The sequence below is a fragment of the Neoarius graeffei genome, chromosome 2, assembly GCF_027579695.1.
Source record: "Neoarius graeffei isolate fNeoGra1 chromosome 2, fNeoGra1.pri, whole genome shotgun sequence".
Classification (NCBI taxonomy): Eukaryota; Metazoa; Chordata; class Actinopteri; order Siluriformes; family Ariidae; genus Neoarius; species Neoarius graeffei.
Genome location: NC_083570.1, coordinates 62,701,889 through 62,714,998, shown reverse-complemented (window position 1 = coordinate 62,714,998; position 13,110 = coordinate 62,701,889).

Here is a 13,110-nt window from a genome sequence, read left to right as displayed (position 1 = left end):
AATTGAAGATGAAAGCACCTCCCAAGCCGTGGCTGCCACCTCCTCCGGACAGGAAAGCGATCTTCCAGCCAGAGAGAGCCAGCCAGCCATCCGGTCCACACAACACACTCAAGAGCACAGTCTGAATAGCCTTTGTGTATGAAATATGCTATATAAATTAATGTGCCTTGCCTTTTCGCTTGAACACTGTTGCATAGCTTCTGTGCTTTGTTAGAAAATGATCTTCCACACCGCAACATTCTCAGAGTTGATTTTCCAGTGTGAACCAAAAGTGTTAAATATAGAGTTGAATTGTCACTGTAAAAATATGGTCTAACACTAAAGGAGTCAGTTGCGTAAGAGAGTTGGTGTCATTGAGAAGTGTTGGAGAGTCAACTCCTACAGAGTTATGAAACCACAATCTGGTGTTAAATTAATTTTTAACTACACACAGAGTTATTTTATGTCTGCATCTGAGTTGTATAATTAGCACTTTAGCAAGTGTTAAATCAACATTGCAAAGATTGGGACAAAATAAACACCAGCATAGTGTTAAAATGAACTCTCTCAGAGGATCTTATAGGATTTGCTGTACACTGAGTGCAATGTAAGCAATCTTAGGGATCAGCAGTAAGTCTGCTTCATCTGTGCATAGTGATAATAATGGTGTGCTGGTACACTTAGAGAGTTAGTAAGGCTTTAAATGTCAAAAGCAAGTACTCGTTTCCCTTTTGTGAAAAATGTTTTAATTTAGCTGCTGTTAATTTAATAGATTTACACTGTTACTGCGCACTACATCTAGAATTTTAAGATGCATCTTCAATGGCGTCTTTAAGGCCATAGAATTATAGAAAGTCAATTTCAAAATTGATTAGGCTGCTTAGCACACTGTTCAAATGAGTTTTTGGGTGCGTGGTGTGTGATAGTCCCTCAAATAACTTCTGGTTCCACATATAATACAAACTGCAATCCCTCACAGCTGGCCTTGATAGTAGTGGTGAATATTATAATTTTTCTGGGGTAGTGAGAAATAGTCGGGTCAGGAGACAAGAGCACAGTTACAGAAATCCTATATCCAGGTTTTCAAATAAATATGAGCATTTTCAGTTCAGGCTCATTGCATGGGCAGTTTAATCTCTCTGTGCAAACAAACAAACAAACAAACAAATAAAAAATATTCAATGAATGTATACCGGGATGCTTAAAGATAATTGGAAAAAAGGATTGTACAAAATAAACTTTACGCACAGTGATTCAAATTTTCTAGTATAACAAAAGAAGAAACAATTTACCTTTCCTTAAAAAAGATTCATTCTCATGAGAAGTCTTTTTTAAATAATTGTTTTTCTCAAAATATATCAATTATTGATGATTCTTACTTGGACATAGACAGCCTGTGCAAAGGATTTGTTGTTGACGGTGGTGTTGAGTGTGCGCAGTCCTCGTCCGCACCGCTTTGCGCCCTGACAGGGATCCAGGGGACAAGCAAGGGAGCAGGATGACCAGGGCTGACGGAGGGCTGCACCTCCGATGTTGGTTCTCGGGAGGATGGGGGTACGTGTATTCATTGGCCACAGGAATCGCCAGAGCATTTGGACCGCCTGGCTTTCAGCCTGTGTTCACCCTTCCACCAGTGATTCCAGGAATCACCCCCTTGTGGGTGTTGAGGTCGCAGGACTCTGAATTCAGATGCTTCTAAAGAATATCTAAAATACAGAATGATTAAAAATTGTTAATACATATGACATTACAACTCTATAACACTCAGTATTTCTTGCAAAACATTATGGTGCCCTGAAAGATCTTCAGCCATGCCACAACCTTCCTTCTTTGCTCCAAATTTAATCTGTTAACCATTTCACCAAGTTCTGTAAAGAAAAAGGAGGAAAAACTGTTCTCATTCAGCGTTCGCCTTTTTTTGCATCATCCTGTAAATGCAATTTAATTTTCCTTGGAAAAAAAATCAAATTGCTCTAACTCCTGGGAACACTATAAAAACACAGCAGTAAAAAATATGATGAAGTACAGTCAGGATAATAAAAAAGTTCTTGCTGGGTTTAGATATTATTCGATAATAAATTCTATAATAAATTATTATTATTTCACCCTGTAGCTTAATGGCTTTTCCGTAAAACCAAAAACTACAGTTGTAACAATTGATGCTGGTTTATTTGATTTTCATGTAACCAATATCTGTAAAATGGTTGATTTGAGAAATATAGCCAATATAAGAACAAAGCTAAGCCTACATGATGTTGAGAAACGGGTGCATGCTTTCATAACCTCTAGATTGGACTAATATAATATGTTGCTGGCTGGCTGCCCTGCTGCCTCTGTAGAGGAGCGAGTTCAAAATGTGTCCTTATCAGGAAAAGAAAGTCAGAGCACATTACCCCAGTGTATTCAAGCTCTACTGGCTGCCTGTTAAGTTCTGCATTGACTACAATGTATTGTTCATTACATATAAAGCTCTGAATGTTTTAACTCCGATGTTTTTCTCTGATCTGATCCTGAAGCAGGATAGTCCAACCCAAGCACCTCACGCAGCTCTGGCAGACAGGACGTTAGTCCTGAGGATCAGTTGCAGCTCAGCAAGTACAAGATGTTTTTCTTACAGCTAAACCCCAAACTCTATAACAGCGTTTGGAACTGGTTTTAATCCACATTACAACATAATTATTTACACTGTCTTATTTTAATCTTGGGACTTTACATACAGGTTATAACTCACGAAAAGTACTTTTTTTACAACCCCAAATCAGAAAAAAAGTTGGAATGGTATGGAAAATGGAAATTAAAAAAAGAAAGCAGTGATTTCTAAATTTACTTTGACTTGTATTTCATTGCAGACAGTATGAACCCAAGATATTTCATGTTTTATCTGGTCAACTTCATTTCATTTGTTAATATACATCCATTCCTGTGTTTCAGACCGGCAACACATTCCAAAAAAGTTGGGACGGGGACAATTTAGGGCGAGTAATGAGGTAAGCTGAATAGCTGTCATCTCCAATCCCTCAGACAGCACTGCATCAAGAACCGTCATTCGTCTATAACTGATATAATCACATGGGCTTGGGATTACTTTGGCAAACCTTAATCAAGCACTACAATGCAGAGTTACATCCACAAATGCCAGTTAAAACTTTACTGTACTAAAAGGAAACCTTATGCAAACTGTGTTCAGAAGCACCATTAACTTCTCTGGGCTTGGAGGCATCTGGGATGGACCATCAGACAGTGGAAATATGTATTGTAGTCAGACAAATCAGTATTCCAGATCTTTTCTGTGAGAAATGGATGCCGTGTGCTCCGGACCAAAGACAAAAAGGACCATCCAGTGCTGAGTTTCCCAAAAGCATCATAGCACAAAGATCATCATTAAATGGTCAGGTGAGGAGCACAATGAACACTCTCTCTCAGTGGCGGCTCCTGAATTTTTTTTCAGGGGGGGCAATTTTCCCCCGTTATGTCTACACGGACCATAAATGTCCACAGGACTGAAGTAAATTGACCTAGGTAGCAAGTCAATAGTCAACCAAACCCAGAAAAGCACCACGGTGACTGGAGCCCTCAGTTTCGTCTTTGCCTCGTAGAGCTAACTCGAACACTCCACAAAATCTCACGCATTGGATGAGCCGGTTTAATCATAGACATATAAACATAGACGCCGCATTGAGCTGGGTGGCCCGTTGCTGGGATACGTCAGAGTGTCCGCCATATTGGATGTGGCAAATCTTCCCCGTAAACCAATGCAAGTAAATGGACTGAACTTCATAAAGCCCCTTTCTACAATAATATTTAACTCGATGCCTTTTATTCACCCATTAAGACACAACTATATACTTGGGAAACAAACAGGCATCAAAACAACACATATAACTTTTAATGTGATGGTTATAAATAGTGTGCGAAATACCCTGTACACTGCAAACTAGCAACAGATACGCGATAGATAGCTCAGGTAAGCTAATCAGTCAGCATACCGTAGCAAGCTACCAAAACCTGAGGCCACAATAACCAACCTACAAGACTGAATATGATAAATGATGGAAATAGTGGAAAAACTGGAACTAGTGAATGAAAATAAAAATTTACTGTTTTATTTATTGAGTCACCACACAGACCTACTCTCGTTGAATAAAGTGAGCTGAATGAGCGCCAAACTGAGTTCGGCCAGGTTCTAACGTCATACCAAAACAAAATACATCACTGATTCCTTCACATTCAGAAAGGTTAAAAACATTCATCATACGTTCAAAAACGTTCATCATAGTGTGGCACTGTATTCTCTAATTCTCACTGCTTATAACTATACACCTACGCGGTGGAGATGAGCTGGGAAACTGAAGACTGAAGGAACAGTATTGAAAAGTATTTTTCCAGTCTCACCTGTGAAAGGTAATCCCATGTGATCTCGTTTGGATGGTAAACCTGTTGGTACAGTTAAACGCAGCACATGAATGAGGCATCTTTATTCTCAGCTACTGTCTAGACACTATAGCAGAGACGGTTGAAGAATCTCCACTTTGCCACATCCAATATGGCGGCGAGGATGACGTATGATTCTACGCAGAAGGCGGCGTCTATGTTTATATGTCTATGGGATCGAACGCAACTTTGCCGTGCTTCGCAGTGATGTAAGCACGTTAGTTCAAGCCCCCCCTGGAACCCATAGGGATTGCATTGAAGTGTCAGTCAGGAGAAAAAAAAATATATTAACATGGGACTCTATCAGTGAACTCTTGTGCAATTTTCAGCGTGACTGAAATCGCCCCAAAAGGGGCGGTACTCTAGAAGCAAGACCACCCTGATTGGACAATGATACCCAGAGACAGATTAAAATGGCCTCGAGCAGCGCTGGTGAAAGTTTGTTTTAAAAAAAGAAAAAAAACTTTTTTTTTTTTCGTTTTGGGAGTGCGTCGCCCAATCGCCCTTATGCACCAGCCGCCCTTGCTCTCTCTCCTAGTTAAGATGCTCTTAGTGTTAAAGGGGAAATTAAGTCATTTTTAAACTTGCTTTATTTCTTAATTAATGTGTTATTCAATTACGTTTTCAGTTTTATTAACCTTATATCGTGACTCATATTGGCATATTATATTACACTTATCTGCCTTTTTGGTTTTTAGCCATGTTGAATGTAGTTCATATGGTCCACGGCAGGCATCGCTTATCCACGCGATCTTCACGAGACTTGTGTGAGACTTCAAACGTGAAGTGTCAGCGCCGCCATTTTGAAAACTGTTTACACAGCCGCCAGATCGCCATATCATTTCAATTTAGATTAATTTTGAGATTTGCCAGCTTCATCAGTGATGGAGATTATTCCATACGACTTCGAACCAACCTGGAGTAGAGAAGAGTTGGAAAAACGACAGGATAAGGACTAGTCCGTTGTGCTGTTGCACAGTTAAAACCTGCCAGATCAGGTGGCTGGTGGGTTTTCAAAATAATAAATACATGCATGTATTTTTGTGATAAATACATATTATACTGAGCACATTTCCCACATAATCCTCACTAAGGTTTCGGACAGCACTACAAAATGGCGTCCCCACTATATAGTGCCCTGTATAGTGAGTAGGGAGCGATTTCGGACACAGGGAAAACTTCCGGCTTGATTACGTCAGCATTTGAAGGAGGGTGTGCGCGTCTTTTGACAACGTTGGCAGATGTTGGTCACTTTGATTTCCGCTGTATGTTTTACTTCTGTCCTACGAAGTCTCGCACAGGTCTCAGCGAATCTCATTTACGGCCATTGCTTTGACATATGGACTGATATATTACATAGCATATTTTAAACACTCATAACTTGCTATAGCAGTGACAAAATACTGTAGCTGTCAGAAATGCATTCCTACATTTTATAAAATGAGATAAATAGAATTTTGATAATAAAAAAATTGCCTTCAGTTCCCCTTTAAGAGGCTTTTGGGAAACCCACTACAGACTGTTACCAGCAACAAATCCAAAAGCCAGGGTCTGGCATGGTATAGGGTTGTGTTAGTGCCCTTGGTAACTTACATTATTATAATATTCCCTTCAAGCATCTACAGTGCCCTCCACAATTATTGGCACCCCGGTAAAGATTAGTAAAAAGGCTGGTGTGGATTTAAGGAGGGGTGCAAAAAAAAAGTTTTAGTATCACAGACACTGAGATTAGATATACCTACCATTTTTATTTAATTAATAAGGTTTAAAATAGATAGATACTGTAGATAGATAGATAGATAGATAGATAGATAGATAGATAGATAGATAGATAGATAGATAGATAGATAGATAGATAGATAGATAGATAGATAGATAGATATGTGGGGTTGAGTTGAAGAGTTTATGGTATAAATTTATATTTAATAGTAGGTCCTAGTTTAGGGTTTTTTGCTCATGACAAGAATGCAGTGAAAAGCAAGCTGGGCACATCCTGTTGGATTTTAACAGGGTGCGGGAACTTCGTGCATCTACATAATAACATACTGTATTCCTGGACTGCACTGTCGACTACATGTAAAGGGTGTGCGCCATCTTTTTATGTTTATGGTACCATTAACACACATGTTCACAAGCCAAAATGATAAGATGCTGCAGCGGGCTTACACACACGTGTCGGCTGTCCGGCTACTCATATTTATTAATAGGGTATCCTTGTACTCACTATACCCTATGTATGTACATGGGACACGTGCCATTTTGTTGGTGAGCCTCACTTTGATTTTTATGACAACGGCTGGATAGGTCTGTGAAAGATGTTGATTTTTGCAACGACTCTGAAGAAAATCTGTTTGAAATCCCCTGAGTCTTAGGAACTAAGATTTATTATAGGACTTGTTCACATGCAACTCACACAATCATTGTACAGTTATCTTAGTCTTTTAGACTCAGGAGCTCAGATTGCAGTTACTGAGTTTGTATTATAGACATGCAACTCTTGCAGTCTTTGTTTATAGTTATCCTGGTATTAAGCTCTGTCTTAAGTGGCCACTTACAATATCTCAGTTTATCTGGGTATATTCACTGTCTTATATGTACATTGAATGTCCTGAGCAGGAGCTCAGATTTCAGTTGCAAAAATAGTAATAATTTATTGATATGAGGTGTTTTGTGGTCAGTGTACTACACTGTAGTGTGTCATGTGGTAATGCATTATATGACAATGCAACGTTCATAAATATTACCATATCAGTTGTAATGATGTTCTACGCATATACCTGCAACTCTGACAATATAATTTTCAGTGATGAATAAAATGGTTTTGAAAGTTCCTACTTTTAAAACATATTTTTGATATGGTAATCTTCTTTAAGAGATTTCATATGTTTCTGAGAGCTCAAAATGCATCTCTGGGCATTTTAAAAATTGCAGAGCTTCCGGGGGTCTCTGGCAGCCCCTGGACCACTGGCCATACTGGGTTGATGTCCTTCTTCCCATTTTCCTGGATCTGCCCCTGAAAGGGTTAGAAAGAAATCCACCTTAACTACTGAAGTAGCTTCATCTCACACTGAAAAAACAAGACAAATCCAGCCTTTAATTGAAATAAATTTATTCAAACAAAAACAAATCCCTCATCAAGAAATAATTATTTTCAACAAAAAAAGTGCCACTATAATTGGCACCCCTGGAAAAAATAGTGAACACAATGTCACTGAAGTATATTTCTCATGTAAATTGTACAAGACGGGATTTCAAAAAGTTCTCGGCCTCACCTAGAAAACATCACAGGAGAAAGATTGCTCTTGCATTATTTTTCAACATAGTCTCCTTTAACTTCAATGCACTTTGTCCACCAATATTCAAGCTTTCCTATCCCTTTGCCGAAGAAGATCACATCTTGAGCCTCCAGATCCTCCTCAACAGCATGGATGACTTCATCATTACTCTGAAAATGGCGACCACACAAGTGGAATTTCAGTTTGGGGAACAGACAGAAGTCAGATGGTGCCAGGTCGGGTGAGGTAGGTGCATGGGGCAACAGTTCAAAGCCACATTTGGCTGCTTCTGCCACTGCCACCTGTGCTGTGTGGATGGGCACATTGTCCTGGAGCAACAGCATGCTAGCTTGAAGCTTTCCTCTCCATTCTTCTTTGATTGCTTCATTCATTTGAGTTTTTGTGTACGGTGATGTACAGTAAGGCTTGAAATTATACAGTTATGCCCCAAAATGGGAGTTACACCCCTTCAGTAGTGAGGTGAGGCCAAGATCTTTTTGAAGTACCCTCATATTTTTGAGTTGATTGGAGTGTGTAGGGACTTTCAAACATAACCATGACTTTCTGATTAACTGGGGTACAAATATGAGATGACACAGAAAACAAATTCCCCTAGTCATCCATCAGCATGGGAAAGATGAGAGAGCACACAAACCAAATGAGGGAGAAGTGTGTTGACCTTCATAAGTCAGGGAATGTTTATAAAAAATCTTTACAAGAGGCATCAATAATTGTGTAGGGCAGTGTAGGTGCATTATGATTTCTTAAATGAAAATAATCTATTCGATTAGATTCATTATTTACATGCATACAATGATATTTATTGAAGCCATAAAGCTTGTAATTCCTGAAAAAGTCAATACGATTATTATTATTATTATTATTAATCCATTTGATTCCAATGAGCAGTCAAATAATCTAATGGTATTAAGAACATCATAAATATAATTTGGATTACATTTATATCAGGGTGGATTGTATATACACACAATCACTCAGAGTCCTCAAACCCCCATATTACACTGTCTGTCTGTTGCCATCCTCATAGTTGAGGATCGGCGATCCAGGATGCCATCAACTAGGTTCCATGAATTCTCTTTGATGATTATAACACACCAGAGGGACCCAAAAGCTTATCTGGTGGCAGGTACACATACTTACTTATGGACAATTTAGAGTAGCCAATCGATCTAATCCACATGCCTTTGGACTGTGGGAGGAAACCAGAGCACCCAGAGGAAACCCACACAGACATGAGGAGAACATGCAAACTTCACACAGAAAAGCCCCAGTCAGCTGCTGGGCTCAAACCCAGAACCTTCTTGCTGTGAGGTGACAGCGCTAACCACTGCACCACCATACCACCCATCATATTGCACTAGGCTACATTATTCAACACAAAGGTTATCTATCTCTACAAAATGACAAAGATCTCCAAAATAGTGTATTCAAAATATGCTTATTTGATATACAGGATACACAATTTAGTTTGTCTTTGTATAAACTTAATACAAATGTTCATCACATGGTTAACAAGTAATTTTATTTGGAATTTCAATTAACTGTGACTAATGTAATCTCGCTCATGCAAAACAGGAAGCATAAGTGGAAAGAGTTTCTGTTGGATAAACTCTTAAGAAAAGTGAAGGTCAACTAACCTAAGTTGGCTCAAGCTACCGTAAGCGTTATGATTTTGCAATTGGGAAATTGTGTTGGAAAGATCAGGAAGACACTGTTGTGCTGAGTAAAACAGGCTTAGGACTGCAATCTTAGATCATGCGTGTACAACAGATGTGCTCTCTCCAGGGAGCTGATTTTGGCACATTCCTCTCTTTGATTTCTTTTCCAGTAAAGGGAACAAATCAAATGTTTGGTGTCCCTGGGTCAGTATGAGGTTAGAGGTCACGGACTGCTAAACAAATACAACTCATCACTCATTTACATCCTCTAACATCAGGATAGTTTTAATAAGAGAATTAAATGACACTTTAATTACTGATTAAACTCAGAATCACAATCAATCCACAACTGCCTTATCATATGCATATTTAAATGATGCATATTATGCATATTACTATGCATATTTTGCATATGAATTGTGTTTTGATGTAGAAATTAAGACAAATCATCATTTAAAATTACTTTTAATGGAGACTCCCCAGAGGAAGTGTATTTTATTACTGATGACTAAGCTTAATCCTTGGTAATGCAACCTGTAATGTCTGTAATCATGTATTATACACAATCACAGGGGACTAAAACACATCTCCTGAAAATTACAGCTTACATCAGTCTTGTTAGCATTTGCTTGGTTAATATTCTTGTCTTAAACCATTGCAGTTGAAGCTAATCTGTCATGTTTACCACCTAACTGGTACATAGTGGATTTTGACTCCAACAAGGACCCACAGAGTAATCCGGCTTTATAATTACAAAAAAAAAAAAAAAACAGTGTTGCTCCGAACTGTATGACCCAATAAATATCCTCCCCTTACACAATCTCCTTGTTTTATGTAATGTGTTTTATATCCAGCATGTCTGAACGTATTTTACTCCTTATCATTTTACATGATCGATTTACTGCTACATGTTCAGGGTCAAGGCTGTACTAGAAAACAAAAACAAATTGAAAATGTTGCTGATGTTGTATTTGCATCCTCTCTCTCTACTTCTCAGCTAAATAATAAATAAATTTCAGTGCAGGCTTTCCATATTTAAGTTGAATGGTCACATTACATGTTGAACAGCAGACAGGAGAGTACCTTTCATGGGAACCAAGACAAAACTATAAAGCCATGTATTTTGTTGTCTATGAGCAATTTAGACAATACTTTATCAGAAATCATGTTTCAAAAGACGACTAAAGATAAATTCAGCCTTATTAAAATCAAAAAAGAAAAAAATAGGAAGAACAGAAGCAGTTTGGGAGGGAGGGGGCGAGACCCTCAGTGAAAGCGCAAGAGGGCATTAAAAAGCCATTTGTCATAGGCAGGCAGAGAAGGACTGTCGGTTTTCTCTGCAGCAGCATTGATATATCACTAGGGTTTCCTTGAATGCATAGCCAATGATTGTAGTTCCTCTGGAGCAGAAAGCATCCCAATCTCTTCCCCAAAATCTAGCCCAATTCAAATGAGCTCTGTTAGCTGAATTAACCAGGAGGTGGGCAAGTCACAAAAGCCCCATTTTGGCAGTCAAGGTTTGGGATTTGGAGTCTATGTGGGGGAGAGATTTGCTCCACCTAATTTGGCTAATACACCCTACCAAAAGAGGGGACCTGGTGCTCAGCATTAATTCCCCATCCATCATGAACTTAATAGTCCTCCAGCATCTAATGGGAATATTCTAAATCCAGCACTGCTGTCTATGTATACAGCTGGCTTCTGTTAGCCTGTGCATGTGTGTGTGTTTGTGTGTGTATACGTGCATTTGCAAGAGAATGGGTATTACTGTATGCACTGTTTTCGACATCATCCAGCAAGTAAATATTATACCTTATCCTGTTAACATTGCTACATTTACTGTCTAACCAAATGAGCGTGGACGATAATACAATCAGAAACCACAGATTCAAAGCAGACCATACAATAAGATTTTTGAGGGTGGGGAAATTCATTAGATGATTTCTGGCGGTATTGGGGATTAGCATTCCCTTTATGCTGAGATGTAATTGAATAGCACATGCATCTCATTTGGTCCACACACAAATGTGATTTGCAACGCTTCCTGTGGCTCCTGCTTAGCACAGTTAAGCCATAATTTGATTTTATACAGCGCAAAAGAGTCCTGTCTCTTTTAATAGAATATATTAATATATTAACATGGCCAATGTGCTGGTCTGTAGATTTTGTATTTTTCATAGGACAAGTTCCCTTGTTCTAAACAGCCATCTCAAATTAAATGTAGTGTCGAACCGTACAAGTGAGCAATCCAACTGAAAAATATTGATGAGCATAATTCGTGAAAATTACATTCAAATAATAATGTTTTGCCTTCAGAGGATCATAAAGTGCCTGAAACTGCTTATTACTACATTGCATTACTTTGGCCACATTAGATAGGCAATAGTTCAGCTAATAAGCATGTATCTTAAGGTCCTACTCACAATGTCTATAAACACTATAAGCATGTTATAGTGTTTTGTTTCATCAAGTGTTCAGAGATGGTAGAAGTACACAGTGTCCTAAATCAGACAAAAGTATAAATACTCATCTAAAGTTGAATTATAGCTTTAAATTTCTTATTCAAGTAAAAAAAAAAGGGGGGGGGGTCTTTTAATGTACAAAAAGTGATAAAGACATGCCACAAATCAAGTTATTGATGATAAATTAGTGAGACCTTTGCCAAATAAACATGGGCAAACACAAACTAAGACTGTCTAATAAACACTACATCTAAAACACATAAAGATAACTAACAATATCAAATAGTTAGCAAGCTATTAGCTAGCTGTTACAATACCACCTGACTAGATAAATGCAAAATGTAGCAAACACCATGCAAATATCAACTCAGCCACTTTATTAGGAACATCTTACTACTACTAGGAAATAAAGTAAGACCCCTTTTTCTCTTAGAACAACCTCAATTTTTTGTGGTATGGTTTCCAAAGCGTTGAAAATATTCTTTTGAGATTCTGGTCCATGTTTGATATGATCACACATCACATAATTAGTGCAGGTTTGTAAGCTGCATATTCATGCTGCAAATTTCCTGTCCTACCTCATCCCAAAGGTGCTCTACTGGATTCAGCGCTGGTGACTGAAGAGGCGACTGAAGTACACTTAAAATGATGCTAGATTGGCAATAAGTGGCATAATGTGTGCCAAGGGTTAAGGGTAACATTCCTACTTCATTACATCCCCACCACCAACATGAAGTGTTGAAACAAGGTAGGTTGTATCCATAGATTCATGCTGTTGATATCAAATTCTGATTTTATCATCTGCTTGTCTGTGCTCCTGCTGTGTTTGGGGTTTTTTGCTTTTTTTTTTTGTTCTTTCCATATTACATAGCTGTATTTGCAAGATTGCTGTGCTAACACAAAGATCTTGGCTATCTATAACTCCCACGCCTTGCAGTACTTTGTTACGTCCTACCTCTGTTAGATTCTGTTTTAAAAACTTTTGTATATCAAAATAGAATGCACTGTACACTCCGATTCCACCACATTGTTTTCCTCGCTGACTAAAAGTGAAAAGGAACATTACCCCAAGAAATCAGAACAATAAAAAAGGAATAAAAATTCAATTAAAAAATGAATTTCAGTGGGGCGGCATGGTGGTATAGTGGTTAGCGCTGTCGCCTCACAGCAAGAAGGTCCTGGGTTCGAGCCCCGTGGCCGGCGAGGGCCTTTCTGTGTGGAGTTTGCATGTTCTCCCCGTGTCCGCGTGGGTTTCCTCCGGGTGCTCCGGTTTCCCCCACAGTC